This window comes from Ursus maritimus, unplaced genomic scaffold, assembly GCF_017311325.1.
Source record: "Ursus maritimus isolate PB19 unplaced genomic scaffold, ASM1731132v1 scaffold_11, whole genome shotgun sequence".
NCBI lineage: Eukaryota > Metazoa > Chordata > Mammalia > Carnivora > Ursidae > Ursus > Ursus maritimus.
Window position 1 is genome coordinate 36,172,603 of NW_024423453.1, and position 17,299 is coordinate 36,189,901.

At 43.0% G+C, this 17,299-nt stretch overlaps 1 pseudogene; it reads right to left on the reverse strand.

Moving 5' to 3' along the window:
• Positions 1-16,096: 16,096 nt before the first annotated feature.
• Positions 16,097-16,266, reverse strand: LOC121101946 (annotated as a pseudogene).
• Positions 16,267-17,299: the final 1,033 nt, after the last annotated feature.

Here is a 17,299-nt window from a genome sequence, read left to right on the forward strand (position 1 = left end):
CCTAGCACCTTCTAAATTTAGAGGCCTCCCTCCCTCTCTCTCTCTCTCTTTTTTTTTTTTTTGGTTTAAAACATGTTTAAAATTTATTTTAATTTTTCAGTTTGCACAGAAACAAGGTGCTGTGAAACACACCTCAAGTGTCTTTTAAAAATTAAAACAGGATTGATTTGTAGTGTCAGTGATTCCCGCTAATCAAAATCACTGACGATTTTTCAGGAGGAAGAGGTCTGGTTTAACTCTCTCACTAGAGAGCACTGCTTCCTCTTTCCGTTTTGATCTAAATCTGAATATTTTCCTACAGATAATCCTCTTGCATTTTTTAAAGCAGGGAATAAAATTATCGGAAAATACATGTTTCTTTGGACACACAGATTCCTGGGGCTCGGCCTAGACGGACGAGCGGTACTTCAGGTCCCTCTGCTGGCCCGGCTCAGGGCGCGCTTCTCCTGGAAGCGCAGGCCCAGAGTCCCGCTGCCTCGGAGTTAAGACTTCCAGGGTAGAATGTTCCGTGTACTCTGTTCCTACTGCCAAGGAGCAGCACTGGAATGCGGGGAGTGGTTAAGTGTGGACACCACTTAGGACAAGAAAAGCAAGCATCTGCCAAAGGAGGATTCCCCAAAGTTGTGTATCTACTCTGAAACCGACCCATTTTTTCAACTCCTGAGCCATTTTCTGACTGTTGTTGGGTTTTTTGCCATTGTATTTTAAAACTTAGAAGTGACTTCTAACATATGGGGATCCTTTTGTCTTTAGAGTCAAGGATTTCTTAATCAGAGAAACAAAAAAGGACAGAGGGATTTAACAAAGCCGTAAGTTTCCAGAAACCTGCCTTCTAGCAACAAAAAGTCTCACCTAAGTACAGTTCTGTGAGCAGCAGATCTGATGCTTTGAAACTGGTGCATCAGGTTATGGCCTCCTAGTGCTTTTTCTTCTATGAAAACAAAATGGTTCTATGGTGGTTTTAAAAGGTCTCTGTACCTCTGTACTTTAATTTTAAACACATTCAAGAAAGCACCATCCTCTTTAAATTGTCATCATGAGGACCTTTATATAAACCCATGAATTAACACCAGAAAAGGGTGCTGTTCTTTTCTAATGCTAATCCCCATGATATTTTGAACATCAAAAAAAGAAAAGATGATATTGGATAAAGGAAAAAACTCATGAGGTCAGTTGATTCAAATAGGTCAAGGCAATAATATATAAATAGTGATTAGCTGGTTTCAAGCTATCAATTAAACCAAAAAGTAAATAAAGACCCACAGCAAAAAAAAAAAGAGAGAGAGAGAGACCCAAAGCAAATAATGACAGAGAGAGACTGAGACAGAGACACACAGAGAAAGAGAAAGAGAGAAGAGAAGAAAATGAGAAATGACAAAGAAAACCAGTATTTCATATAGCTGATGGGACCCTCACATTTTTCAAAAGTGGTAATTAATGATTTTTTAAGATATACATCTTAATACATAATATGACAATAGAGGGACGTCATTCTGGGATATCTGAAATTATTTCTACACAAATTCACCACACGCCACTTTGAGAATCTTCCATTATGAAAAACACACAGGAGAGGCAAAACTATGAACAAGCTATCTTTCTCATCACATCAATTCCAGCCCATATGTAGATTTGATAACCTTTGTTTTAGACATTTAGGGTGAATAAATATTTCAATTACTAGAGTTCTGTGATTATTATTACAGTGACTTCAATTTTTTCATAATTTCATAATTTTTCATAATGCTTGAGTAATTTTATTTTTATTATTTTTAAAAATATTTTATTTAAATTCAATTTAGTTAACATATAGTGTATTATTAGTTTTGGGGGTAGAATTTAGTGATTCATCAGTTGCACACAACACCCAGGGCTCATTACATCACGTGCCCTCCTTAATGCCCATCACGCAGTTCCCCCATCCTTCCACCCACCTTCCCTCCAGCAACCCTCAGTTTGTTTCCTATAGGTAAGAGTCTCTTATGGTTTGTCTCTCTGTTTTTGTCTTATTTTATTTTTCCTTCCCTTCCCCTATGTTCCTCTGTTTTTTTCCTTAAATTCCACATATGAGCGAAATCACATGGTATTTGGCTTGAGTACTTTTAATTAAGACTTTTTCTCTTAAAAAAGTGTATATAGCAATTTAAAGTTAAACCGAGTTAAAATTCATTTTGAGGATTCTCTTGCTGGAGAAATTAAGGACACGAGGTCCACTTGCAAACTTATTGATAATCAAAAGCATGTGGAGGTGCTTTGAAAAGTCCAGACACCCATGCACCACTTTAGATCTACAGAATCAGAATCCCCGGGGCAGTCCCTGGAATCTTATACTTACTGTTATGCCCCTGGGTTTGGAATCGAGAGAGGTTAAATGATTTGAATAGAAAAACCATCCAACACCTGGGCAGTTCCCTACAGCCACAAAGACCAGATGAACCGAGGCCACACTACATATGGTCCATAAGCACCAGGCACAAGTATGTTCCCCCAAGACGCAAACAAACAGAATGTTGTCAAGTTTCTTTCTAGGTAAGTAAAGCACAGATTCGTAATTTAATACGGTCGACTTTATTCCTATTATACAGAGTGATGCATTTAAATTACTGGTCTTTGCTTTTATTTATTTATTTATTTATTTATTTATTTATTTATTAATTTAGTTGTTAGAAAAATAAATCTATAGTGTTTATTGGTGTCAACGCTGTAACACAAAAGAGCAATGTTGCCATCTAGTGGTCAACTGAAGACATTAAAGAAGCAGGCTGTCTTGTGAAATGCCTGGTTGGAGGAAATGAACCCCAAGGAAAGAAGGTGAACAAATTTCAAGAGCAAAGACTTCACGACTGAAAGAACTCCTCTAAACTATGGATACTACCACCAGGCTCTCTGAACCCATGTCAGCTTCTAGTCCTAGAATCACAAGTAAACGTCAATTGACAGCAGAGCTGTTTCATTTGGCTTTGGGTGTTTTGTTTTTTTAAACATTTTATTTGTTTTACAGAGAGAGCACAAGCAGAGGGAACGGCGGGCAGAGGGAGAACCAGGCTCCCCACGGAGCAGGGAGCCCCACGCGGGACTCGATGCAAGGACCCTGGGATCATGACCTGAGCCCAAGGCAGCCGCTTAACCGACTGAGCCACCCAGGCGCCCCACTTTCGGGTTTTTTGGGGGGGGTGGTTTGGCTACGATTTATTAATTTATTTTAGAGAGAGACAGCACACGCGCACTTGCACTGGAGTGGGGGTAGGGGCAAAGGGAGAGAATCTTCAAGCAGACTCCCTGCAGAGCGCAGAACCCCAGGCAGGGCTCAATCTCATGACTCATGAGATTATGACCTGAGCCCAAACCAAGAGTCAAACCAGGAGTCAGATGCTCAACTGACTGAGCCACCCAGGCGCCCCCATTTGGCTTTTTAAAAATAACACTGCAGGGGTGCCTGGGTTGCTCAGCCATTAAGCATCTGCCTTCGGCTCAGGTCATGATCCCAGGGTTCTGGGATCAAGCCCTGCATAGGGCTCCCTGCTTGGCGAGAAGCCTGCTTCTCCCTCTCCCACTCCCCTTGCTTCTGTTCCCTGTTTCACTGTCTCTCTGTCAAATAAATAAATTAAAAAAATAAAAAAGGAAACTCGGTGGAGGGCATGGGCCACCGGGTCTGATTATTTTTTAAAACAAAACAAAAACAACACTGTAAACTTGCTCATGTTGGTGTCTTTGTGTAGGTTCCAAGGTGAATTTTGATATTGGGAGTTTCTCAAACCATCAAGGACATCATCCTTCACAACCATGGCAAACCCATGGCTTTCCTCCAATTGCTCGGGCTGCCTGAACCCATGGCCATTCCCCACGTCTGACAGCTTAGGGAAGTTGACACTGTTCCTGAGTATCTCCTCTGGAAGCCTTCCTTGCCTGAGCCCTCCCACATTCAAAGCATGCAGTCATGGGAAGAAGCGGGCCTCCCAAGTCACGCGGATGAGGGAGACTACCATGTCCACAGGTGCACACACATGTTCATAGAAGTGAGCACACATATGATCACGAAGGAGGAAATGGACATCATTCAAAGAAAAAACACTATTTGGCAATTTTAGTTATTTTCATTTTAAATATTTGGCTTGATTTAAGTGACCTCAATTAGATCATGCTATTTCTTAAAGTTTAATGTAACTCTAACTTAACTTTTTTTATTTCTAAGAGGTACAAAACTGGTTTGGGGGAAGCCACTGTATCTGTCTTTAAAAGGTGACGGGTGTAACGCTCGTCTTTCAAAGAGCTATAAAATAGTCTGTCTTGTACATTGAAATAGGATCTCCTAGGGAAGGACGATGGGACTATCCTATAGTCGAGTTCCGAAGTCAGATTCATAGAGGGACATCCGGGTTACTTCTGGGAGTCACCTGTTCCTTGTTTTCTTCATTTAATGGGACACATATCCATCTTTACCTGGCTAAAAGGCATTCTCACTCAAGATTTCCTTCTTCCTGATTGATTCAGGCATACAGATCTTTTGTTATCCAGTCCTTTGAAAATGAAAAGGTACCTGACCAGTAGGGACAGAATGACACACTCATTCTAATACGCGCACACACAGGAAGACCTGCCTAGAGAGAATATGTAAGGAAAAGCCAGAGAAAGGTGGTGGAGAACACCAGGTTAATAGCAGTCTTCCAGATGACACTGCAAACTCCTGGCCAGTGAGGCCTTAGATACGGAGTTTATTGAATCATTACATGAAAGAGCGCGAGAGAGATTATTATGTGTCAGTTACTGTTCTCTGCCCTTTAGATAAATAAACTCCTTTAATCCTCAGAACAACCTAGGAGGTAGGTGCTTTAATTATCCCCATTTTACAGATGAGGAAACTAAGGCATAGTAGGATTCAGTGACATGTCCATGGCCACAAGGCCAGCAATCAGAGGAATGTAATTCGATTCCAGGTGATCTCTCTCCAGAGTCCACGCTTCTAACTGCTATACAAAACCACCTTTGTCTATGCAAACGTAGCCCTTCCCGACAAAGAACTACAACTCGATAAAACTCAAGCAAAATTCTAAACAACAATAAATTTTCCTGGATTATTTTAAAGGTTTTGGTGGAACAATGAATCATGGAACACTACATCAAAAACTAATGAGGTACTGTATGGTGACTAACATAGCATAATAAAAAAATTTTTTTTTTAATTTAAAAAAATAAACAAATAAGGAATAAAGGCTTTGGTGGATCTAGAGTCCCTCTGGCTCCTCACCGAGGATGCTAGTCCTCATCACAAAGTACTAAGCCAGACGGATCACAACAGCATTAGGCTGTGTCTGGACCAGGACTCATAGCCAGCAGATGACGCCGGGGATCAAAAATCAATCTATTCCAACCATTAGAAGCTGTATTTTAAAATTCCTTTTTTGTATCAAGTCATTAGACTGCCTTTTTGCCACTCTCAAAATTATGACATTGCAGCAGAAGAAAAAACTTGGGCTTCTTGGGACTTCGGTAATTTGGCCATCAAATATATAGATACATACACATATATGCTTATTCTGTAAATGCTTACTGAGCACCTGCTACTTGCAAGGCATTCCCTTGATGCTGTTGGGGACGGGAAGATAAATGACAAGTCACTGCAATCAAGATGCTCACAGACAGTCGGGAAGATTAAAAAAAGATGTAAAAGTAACTTTGACTGGGGCGCCTGGGTGGCTCAGTCGGTTAAGCACTGCCTTCCGCTCAGGTTGTGATCCCAGGGTCCTGGGATCGAGCCCCGCACCTGGCTCCCTGCTCAGTGGAGTGCCCTCTACCCCTCACCCTGCTTGTGCCCTCTCTCTCTCCCTCCCTTGCTCTTTCACTCTCGCTTGCTGTCTCTCAAATAAATAAATAAAATCTTTCTTTAAAAAACTGTGATCGTACAATGACGCAGTGATTCTTTCTGAAGTAGGCACAGAGCCTTGGGTCTTGTGAATCCTGTAATTCTCTGTGGACCAGACTAGTCCTCAACTTGACCACAGTGGATAAAGAGCATTTCTGGAACACATCATTCACTGACTCACAAAAAAAACACACTAGATCTTAGTTTAAAATTCACCACGCAACCACAGTACTATAGAGAGCCACAAAGGCTGCGACCAGAGAAGGCAAGTATGTGGAGGAAGCAAGCTCAGGAGAAGCACCCAAGAACAACTACAACATGCTTATTAGCTCTCCCAGGAAGCCGTGGCTTTGACATCATTCCAATAACACAAGGGGTTTTACCTCATATCCAGAAGACTGAAATTTCTCCTGACTTCATTCTGATCTAAAGTATCTTATAAAAATTGTCTAGAGTGCCTCTTAGTTTTTCACCTGGTCCTGAGCAAACCACACGCTCCCCCTCACCAGAGAGGTTATTAAAGACTGCCAGCCCCCACCCCCTCTCTCCACCTACTCTTTGTCCCAGGCTCTTCTCACCACTGAGGGTCTGCTGTCACTTTGTAACTGCTAGCTGCTTCTGTGGCAGTTGGGGTCCATAAAGATTACTCAGATTAGCTTAGGTTAAAAGATGCACGAGACTTCACTGAGCATGCTCTCCTAAGGCTTAAAATAAAGGCAAAAGCTATGGTGCACCGAGAGGGGGAGAGAGAGTGAGTGAGCATGCCAGCATTGGGAGTCAAGCCTTCCCGGCAAAACTCTCCGGGATTATTCTTATCTGCTGAAGGACGTGCTTGGTCTCCAGATGAAACCACTCAGATTTGTACTATATATCTTGGCTTCCCAAGACGTCCAGGCGGAAGTTCCCAGTAGGGTCTTTTATGCCCCCAGGTCCTATTAACCAAGCCAGACCAACTGGTTATGTTGGGTGAAATCTACTGAAAAACAATCTGGCCTAGGGTTTCACCAGGGGAGTTTGGGACTATAAACAGAGCATCATGAATCATTAGTTAGCTGGTTGGCTAGCCCATTAACCTGAAATTGGCCAAGAATCAAAGCTACACATCCAGCCATCCATGGAAATAGCATAGGGCTGCTTCAGTCCAGCTGCAAAATAGCCTTACAACACAGGTGCTTGGGTTGCAAGCAAAAGCGGCTGATTCTGACTAACTCACGCAAAGAGGAATTTACTTGGAGGCAAGAGAATTAGATTTGAGCACAGACATTTAACAAGGCAGTTCCCAGAGAAGGAAGCAGGAATGACANGACGTTGCCAGGACCTAACGGAGTTCCAACCGATTTTCCTGTCCTTTTGCTCATTTCAAAATTCAAATGTATGGGGAAGGGGAGATTCCAATAGCTAAACTTACCACCCCCCCCACCCCCGGTCTCAGGAAGGGTGGGACTCCCGACAGCAGTTGAACAAGGCTGGGTAAAAGGTCATTTCTGACAAGAAAACTGACTGTTATTAGAAAGGCAAAATGCATTTCGGGTTGTTAAAGCCCAGCCAATGTTCATTACAGCTTATATCCCACCTTTGTAAGTAAGAAGTTTCAGGCAATTCAAGTAAAGTATTTTATGTCTAAGACAACAGCATAAATTCATTTGCTTACGAAAGCACTGTTTTTTCCTCCTTCCCTCTGCCTATGTTATACCCTCCATCCACCAGTAGCAGGACACATCTATTGTCATTTTAGAAAAAATTATATATTAGTTGATATGAAAAGGGAAACAAAAAAATAGCTGGTGGTTTTAAAATAATTTTTCTTGTTATAAAACTTATAGATGCCCATTAAAGAATATTTTGAAAGTGAAGAAAATGTTAAGGAAAACAGTTAAAATCGCTTATAATCTCACCACATAGAGATAGATTCCTATAAACATTTTGTTATATTTCCTTCCAGGTTTTACGTTTGTATTATAGTTTTGTCTGTGCATCTGTAGAGTAATATAAACATTCATCTATGATATATTGTTACATAATTTGGACCATGTAGTTTCTTCAGGGTTTTGATGGTTTTTTTTTTAAGATTTTATTTATTTATTTGACAGAGAGAGAGGGAGAGAGAGAGAGCGCACAAGCAGGGGGAGTGGCAGAGGGAGAGGGAGAAGCAGGCTCCTCACCAAGCAGGGAGCCAGACATGGGACTCGAACCCAGGACCCTAAGACCATGACCTGAGCTGAAGGCAGACACTTAACCGACTGAGTCACCTAGGTGCCCCTTGCCTTTTTTAAAAACTTCATTTCAATAAACATTTTTAAGCCTTCACATTTTACTCAAATTTATGGCTTTCCTCCTCAATATACATATATATTTTTGAAAAATCTGTATCTCTGGTGGCTTTTAAAGAACCATGTGGAGTAACTGTAGCTAACAAAACTGTGAAAAGAAAAATCAACTCCATGACCTAACATAACCCTGGAAGAGGGTGCCCATGATGGGAAACGGCTGGAAATCAGCCCCAGAGCCTGCTAGAAAGAGGCAAAGAGGGCACGAGCCAGCAGAAATCAAATGATTTAGCAAGAGAGGGGAAAAAACCAAACCAAACCAAAACAATAAACAAACTGCCCAAAGAACTGCCCAGCCAGCCCCTCTGAGAAAGAAAACACTATTAATAACAGAAGTCTAGGTTCTGGCATCAATTTAACTCGTATCTTAGTCCTCCCCCACCTTCTGGCCTCAGTTTCCCACCCCACCCAGAACTGCTATATCTTCTGGTGTCTCCACACCCTTCACAGACCCACTGAGAATCTAATTATAACTGTGGGAGTTCTGCAGGGCCGCTGTGACACGCAGATACGCAGAGGGGTCTCCCGAGGAGGGAACTGGTGAGGGCACTTTGAGGCACCCCCATCAGAATGAGCTCTACTCTCCTCATGGCTCCCAGTCAGGGCTGCGTCTCATCCCGAGACCAAAAACGTGCGTGAAAACTGCAGAACGTGGGCATCTGACTGACTTCCTTTCTTTCTCTCTCTTCCTTCCTTCCTTCCTTCCTGTCTCTTTCTTTTTCTTTTCTTTCCTCTTTCTCTTCCTTCCTCCTCTTCTTTCCTTTTTCTTTGTTTCCTTCTTCCTTTCTTCCTTCTTCGTTTCTTTTTTCTTTCTCTTTCCTTCCTTTCTTTCTCTCTCTCCCTCCCTCCCTTCCTCTTTCTTTCTTTCTCTCTCTCTCTCTCCCTTTCTTTTTCTTTCTTTCTTTCTTTCTTTCTTTCTTTCTTTCTTTCTTTCTTTCTTTCTTTCTCCCTCCCTCCCTCCCTCCCTTCCTCTTTCTTTCTCTGTTTCTTTCTTTCTTTCTTTTTCTTTCTTTCTTTCTTTCTTTCTTTCTTTCTTTCTTTCTTTCTCTATAGTGAAATGATGATAACAGGAATATTTTTTACTTTTCTGGAAATTACTGAGCTCCTTTTTGTTGGTTCACAAGGTAAATACTAAACCTGAACATGAACTGGGTTTGATGCTGCAAATCAAAGCACTATGATATGTAAGCAGATCCATCGCCCACAAAACAGCTCGTAAATGTGTAATGTCTGGGTCCTGGGGGTAAACTCCTGGTTAATAATAGCATAGAAGGATCACACATTTATTCACACTACAATCGTATGTAAAGAAATTACAGATTTCCACTTCCCCCTTCACTGACTCTATAGACCTCTACCTGCTGGATAAAGGGAGAGGGGGACTCAATCAACTTAGTTTGGCACAATAATTAAAACTGTCCCTTAAGTAAATGTTTCATCCTTTTAGGTCAAGTTCAGTCTCTCAAATATCACCCTAGATCATCTCTGCTTTTATTAGCAAGGATGTGGCCTACGTGACCATGTGGCGACAGAGAGCACAGGTGGTCCATGGAACCAGGTGGCATCTTGGATCTGGATCTTCATGGGTCCATCAGGTACAGCGACTTATTCAGGCTGGATGTAAACACTGGGGTGTGAGGAATTCATCTCTGGGCTTCCTGCGGCACCTGCTGTTGGAAAACCGTAGTATTTCCAGGCTTCACATTTGGGATTCTGTGTGGCTGCCTCCTGTCCCAGGCTTCAGTTTGCCAAGCACACGGGCTGCAGACCTATCGGAGTTTCTGCACCATCTTTCTCTGCCCTTGGCCAGGCCGGGTCCACTCTGCTATGGGGTCATTGCTTTGACCCTTGTCCCACTGCAGCCCCATGGCCCAGTCACTGGCTCCTGGCCTGTGGGTTTTCTATAGACTGAATGTTTGTGTTCCCCCAACACCCCCCAAATTCCTATGCCAGAATTCTAACTCCCAAAGCGATGGTGTTAGGAGGTGGGGCCTTTGGGAATTCCTTAGATTACGAGGGTGGAGCCTTCATGAACGAGATTAGTGCCCTTATAAAAGAAGCCCCAGGGGGATCCCTCAGTCTTGAGCTTCCTCAGTCTTGAGCTCCCCACGGCCTGGCTTACAAAACCTTTGGCTTGCCCAAGAAGTTCAGAAAATCAGCTCTGAGATTCAGACCCCTCTAGGCCATTGGTTCTTAACGAAGGTAGCACGACCCACCAGGAGGCATTTTGGAAAACTGTGGTGTTATTTATGTTGTCACAAAAATTGGGGGAGGTGAGGGTTATTAGCATTTCATAAGCAGAAAGAGGTCAAGGATGACCGTCATCCTGCAATGAAGGAGGCAATCCCACAACGAAAAATCATTCTGTCCCAGGTGTGTATAGGCGGAAAACCTGTTTATCATTTTCTGAGTTTCGAACCTAACTAACAAAGTGTTTCTGCCTGGTTTAAATATAAACCACATATTTAGTCTACATAAACCGACCTAAAATTTCCAGGAATGCAACTAACACCTAAGTGAAGAGAGACCATTCTCTGCCTTGTTTGAAATACTACAAAGAGTTTTTCACTGTTCATAAAGTCACCAAGAGCAGTGCTCGCCGTGGCACGAAGTCACACGGCTAAGCGATTCTGTGCGGTAAGCCGTCGCCGGCGGGGCGGCCGTGGAGCTCAGCGACACGGGGTACTCCTGCCTGAGCGGTAGACAGAAATGCCTATTTTTTCACCACCAGTCCAATTCTCCTTTCTATTTCTTTCTGTTTCAATTAGAACACTACTCTGCTACTTGGAGAATGTGGTAGGCAGCTTATAGTAGCTCTAAAATTCCACACTAAGGTGAAGAGGGAATATCTGTTATCTCCAGAGGGCTGGAATCAGATTGTGTTAAGAGCCACTGCCCTGGGATCCCCCCATCCTCCCTTTCCATCCTGAGCACTTACTACGTGCCAGATGCTAAATGTTTTCCAGACTCGCTCTCCTGTACTCTTCTCAACTACCCCGCGAGGCAGGCATTATCATCCTTGTTCTACAGATGACGGAACTGAAGCTCAGAGAACCTAAGTAAACCAGGAAGTGGAAAAGCTGGGATTCAAATCCAAGTCTACTCGACTCCAAGACCCAGCATCTTAACCACTCCACATACTTAGCTAATAGAGAGAAAATGAAAAAAGATCATCTTTTGTAAATTTTACTTACAACTACATTCCTATTGACATGGTTTAATAACCCATCCTTTGAAAATATTTCTCAGGCAATTAAAAGGAGAAGCAACCAAGAACTAGAGTCTTCTGTTATAACGAACCCTCTGTGGAATCCTTTATGAACTGTGCTACCTACTTGCCTCGCATACCATATCTCTGTGCTATGATGACCTCCTGAAGGCTTCATGTGGGGAAATTACTAACCCTGGGGAAAATAACTAACAATGCAAGTTATTAGCTAACAATTTTATCATGTGATAGAAGAGAGACTTTCACCTAAGAAACCATTGGTCCTATATGAAAAATAGTCCTACCCCCTAAAAACAAAGAATGACATTTCCACCCTCTCTGCCCCCTGAGAGGACAGTCAGATAGATCATGGAGCACCTAAAAAATACTCATCCAGTTTCAGAGGAGGGTTCTTGTCAGAAGTTGTCTTGCACCTCGGTTGGCAGAAACCCTTGGCTGATTAAAAGAAGGACAAGGCTGATTGCTATTTATCAAGTGCCTGCTGTATGCCCATCATGTTAGGTATTTCACTAAAACCCTGCGAAAACCTATGCGCTAGGTGTCATCACCCTCATTGCACAGATAAAAATATAAGGGCCCTATGAAGTTGTACGTGGCCCCTGAGCATCCAATAACAAGAGTCTACCAGCTGGGAAGTGAGCCCAGCCATGTACCCGTTTGCTTGCTTCTACTCAACCTCAAGAGTGTGGGGGTCTTTAACCCCACCACAATTACTGTGTCACAGAAAAGCTTGGGGGAGGGGGGACTTTGGATTAAACCTCCAGTTAGGTTTTAAACACCTCGGAAGTCTAATTTCTAGGGAATGTCCTCAACTGTGTCCAACAGATTTGAATGTAGCTGGAATCTGGGCGGTTGGCATGTCACTTCAGTGAGCGGAATGTTTCTTGCAAAATCCAACAATGACAGGAAAAATTGAGTATGTTCTTTAATAAAATGCAAAATGATGGGGCAGGGAATTCCCAGAACTGTTTCCCTACCTTCCAGCACTCTCTATTTTTGGTGTTGCTGTTAGGATGTTCTCATGTCCCAGAAAACTCAGGTCACTGCTGAGAAACTCTTCTTTAAAAGTAACTATGACTTCCATATTCCCATCATCTTCTTAACTTGTTCTGGGATAGAACGTGGCAAAGTTAAATTGAAAATAAAAAAGGTAAATATAAAAGCAGCAGCCACTGGGTGTCACTGATTTACCACTTGAATATACCTTGTCCCACATTTCTATAACAGGAGAAAACCTGGTCTTTTAAGTGGAATATCTTGAAACCCTTCATGTTCTTGAGTGGTTGAGATAGATATAGAAGAGTCTGAAACCAAAGGATCTTGTGCCATCGAGAAGATGCTGTTCTCTGTTGTAAACAATCTGCACCTGTAACCACAGCCCCATTTTGGAGATGCATATACCAAAGCAGGGCAAGCTCACGTCAAGGATGTCAGGGAACACATTCCTGAACATTATTTTTATTTTTATTTTAAAGATTTTATTTATTTATTCGACAGAGATAGAGACAGCCAGCTAGAGAGGGAACACGAGCAGGGGGAGTGGGAGAGGAGAAGCAGGCTCATAGCGGAGGAGCCTGATGTGGGGCTCGATCCCATAACGCCGGGATCACGCCCTGAGCCGAAGGCAGATGCTTAACCGCTGTGCCGCACAGGTGCCCCTGAACTTTATTTTTAAATCAAGACTTCCATGCTTTATTTTCATCTTAAGATAATTCTCTAAAGCCAGGGACACAGTACCCATTACTTTTGCTTGTCCCTACCCCCCAACTCTTATATCTAAGAAGAGAAAAAAGAAATCATTTCAGAACATCTGAGACTTGGGGGATTGGGATTATGTTCTAAGCTCCTACAAATGGTGTCAGAAGCTATCATTTATCAGATATCTCTTCTGACCCCGGGGCAGTCAGAGCAGTATCTCATTTAACGTTCACCACAAAACAGAACATAGGTAGTCATTATTCCCAGATGAAAAAAACTGGAGATCAGAGAGGGTAAGTAACTTGTATAAGATCACAAAGGAAGCAAGATAAAGATTTCAGATTCAAACCCCCATTTTTGGCCCCCAAAGCCATGCTCATTCTGCTGTACCAGGCCATATCTCTCTAGAAACGTTACCTTTATTTTGGACACATCCCTTTCAAAACTACTTAATGTTGTGCCATACATATGGTTAACCAACTAGTAGATGTTAAAGATACTAAGTCCAAGACAATTGTATGCATTGTGTTTTAGGGTCATTTCCCAGGTAATTCCACTGGCTGAGGGAGTCACTTACAGTCCCTCATTGCACAAAAATTACGAATTTCCCCCCAAACTCCTCAGGGTGATGTTCTGGCCTGGGATTTAGTTTCTTGGGATCTTTTGCTGTCTAAGCAAGCTGAGTCTAATCTCTTTCTATAGTGGATGTGTTCCTGCTCTCATTTTTGGCTTAACAATACCCATCCATCTGGAGAAAAGTAATCCTTCTTTAGGCTAAAGAATGGTGGAGCTTTGGGGTTGTTTATCTTCCAAATAGGTGCAGAAACAGCCCAGCAAAGCTATTAACTCATAAACTTCCTGATTCATCCTTGCCAATACAATTAAGCTCAGAGCCGGAGGCTTTCTCTGGGGGAGATAAGATAGTATGTTCACATCACTATTAGCTCCTGCCAAGTTCCTGCTCTACAGAGAAGCAAGTTCTCTAGCTGGTGGCCTTCTGATGCCTCACCTCCCCGAATCATACCTTAATTCGGATGTTCCCTTCCTTTAACCCAAAGTCAAAACAAAACACCATCACTACTTCTTTGCTTTCCACTTTCTCATTCCAGATCCTTAGGTTTCTTTTCAGACCTGGTTATGGTGGTAAACTAAAACTGACCCCATATAATCTGGTAAATAATCTCAATACTTCATATTTTTAAAAAGAATCACATTTTAAAGTAAAACTCTGTGTCCCTTTCCAGTGTTCATTTCGAGGAAATGGTAATACGTTTCTTGCCACACTCAGCAAATCCCAGGTATCCGAGGGATAATCTTTTCTTCCTCTCTTCTCCCCCTGGTGATTGCTTCTTCCCCTGCTCCTTTCAACATAATCTGCTTGATAACAACATCAAAATACACCTGGAAATTCACACAGAACTCAAGCTTCGTCTCTTGATGACCACTTATAAAACAGAGAGGAAATAACCATACAATAGAGGCAATCTGGCTGAAACTTGATTTTCTTTACTTTAGTAAAAATAATATTCCAAATTTTCATCTTAAAAATTAGATTTATGGTAAAAAGATACAAATAATATGTATTTTTAAATATGGGCCTCTCTGCTGCCCACAGGAACCCTGTTGTTGGTCAGAGTACAGGTACGAATCAGTAGGAAGTGTGGGGAAGGACTTCTACGTGCTTGTGACATACTGGCCACTAGGTCATCTGTAAAGGCAGAGAAGGATTCGGCCTCTCTTTGCCCTAAATTTTTAATAGGAGCGCCTCCCATCTTGTTCTGCTTTCAAGTCACCCGGCCTTGCCTAAGCACCTGCCAGCCCCACCACGGCCATCACATAACCTTTCCTCGGTCGACCTCTGCAGAGCACTGTCCTCACTGCAGACTTAGACGCTCTCCACTGCTTGTCCCTTCATTCATCCTACACACGAGTGCTAAGTGACACTCTTTTCCAAGCCCTGACTTGGCATTTTTACTTCTGTGTCATGCCCCGTCCCCCTTTCTCAGTCACTGCTTCTAATGGCACCACTAGTCAAGGAACTGGTCCAAAGTCACATAACCAAGAATGGGCAGAGGAAAGATTCAAAGCAAAACGGAAGCTCTGAACTGACACGTGTGCCGGCTCTGGGGTTTATGACATTTATGTTAGGAGGATTTTTCCTCTCCCGTTCCTGTTCTTTCCTTCCTTCATTGAGGAAGTTTCCTGAAGGACAAGGTCAACTGAAAATAAAACAGACTAAGGTACCTTAAGCTAGTGGATACTCTAAAAGAGAAGGTATTAACACAGTTGAAATGAGTGTTTGCCTTCTTAAAATTAATGAATACTACATAAAATCTGACATGTAGTTATCTCCGTATTTATATCCACATGACTTTTCCTTCCTTTGCTAATGTATTTTAACCATTGGTCATTACGAAGATCAGAGTAATTACCTTATTCACGGAAACCCACTTTCAGAAAATATGTTATTTGGACAAGGTGCCTCCCGACTACAGGTAGCAGATCTCCTTCCCCTTCTAGGATCGGATCAAGACGAGGGCCATGGGGGAAATAACTGAATGCTCATTCCGGCAACGTCTACCACCAAATTTCTCTCACTTCACAATCCACATGAATAATCTTTTTTTCACCATTGGCATAATTACACTCATATTTATGCTCGTAGTGTGTCAGACCAATAGTGCCTTCCACACATTTCCACGTTGCTGTCTGGACCGTCTTTTGCTGACTCTAGTTGCACCTGCATAGTGAAGGCATACAGCCCGGAGGTACTCTAACGGCCTCCAGCGACCACCGCAGTCAGTCAGCACACCCAGAGCTCCATGTCACTGATGGGGATAAGCCTACGCCTCCGGAAAGCCAGGAACAAACCACCGGCCCAGACACTCGAAGGCAGATGCATCCAGCAGACACGGTCTCAGCTGAACACCTGCCACCCCCACCCCAGCTCAGGCTGACTTTAGACACCTGGCAACGCCCCCGAGAGGGCGCCCCGTTCCTGCTCCTGTGATACCAGGCCAAAGCACGCAGTGGATGGAGGAAGCTCCTCCCATCTCCCTGCTCCCAAAATGCATTTAATATATTGTCTTCAGATAGTAAAATGATCAGAACAGATACTACACTTGATCTCAGCCAAAAGGCCGACAAGCAGCCCATGTGAACAATTGAAAAGGTGAACGTTTTCCAAAGCTGTGGGCACACTAAGGCGAGGTCTGCAGAGAAAGATTTCTAAACTCTACCTACATAAAGAGAAATAATGAAAATCAGAGTATGTACTTTAAGAAACATATTAGGAAACTTGGCAGAAGGGGACAGTTTTCTCTGTCCCCTTATTACAATGTTACGGCCATTGTCTCACTTTCTGATAAATCGTAAGGGAACATTCCCCACTGACAAGTACACTCTGCTCTCTGAGAGTAACTTGTGTTCTCAGGACGCAGTAAATGTGAGAGTGGAGTCAAGATGTTCAGTCCAGGGGAGGTTCACAGCAGAACACAGCCATCTCGGCACAGACACCTCGCTGTCCCGTCCAGGTGGTGGGCATGGGGCCAGAAGCAGCCAGGGAGGTGAAGGCCACCCCCAGGGTATTCTCACCACCTGGGTCTCCTCTCCTTGCAGCCTTAGCACGGTGGAAGAGTTTCCCAGTTCGGCTAATTCATCCTCACCCACCAGACCTCCCCTTCCAGCATCACTTCTACTCAGGGATCCGGAAGTTGCAGAGTCAGTGGTTCTTGCTGATCCTTAAAATAAGGAGTATGGTCACTGGTAAGAACCGAGCCATGCAGAGCCTCTCCAGCTAGCTTGCCTCCATTCTTCCTGACTTGAGCTTGCCTTGCTAGCCAGAAAACCCTCAACTCCTGCTCACTGAACAGGTCTTTCCATCTCCATAAAGCACGGAGCGTAAAGGAATTAGTTGTAACTTCCCTAACCAAAGGAACAATATAGAGGCGTTGTCAACTGGTAAATCACTCACGCCCTAACACAACAGTGGGACTACCTTATGTTGCCAGTTCAATGGGCTGCTCACACGTACTTGGGTAAATATGCCCAGAACACTAAAGAAACGTATAAAATAAATGATTCCTTTTAACCTGCTCTCAAAAAAACAAGCAAAAGTGCCTTTGTTCGATGTCCACAAACATTCGATTTTCTGTTTAAACACACTGCTCAAAACATTATGTGCTG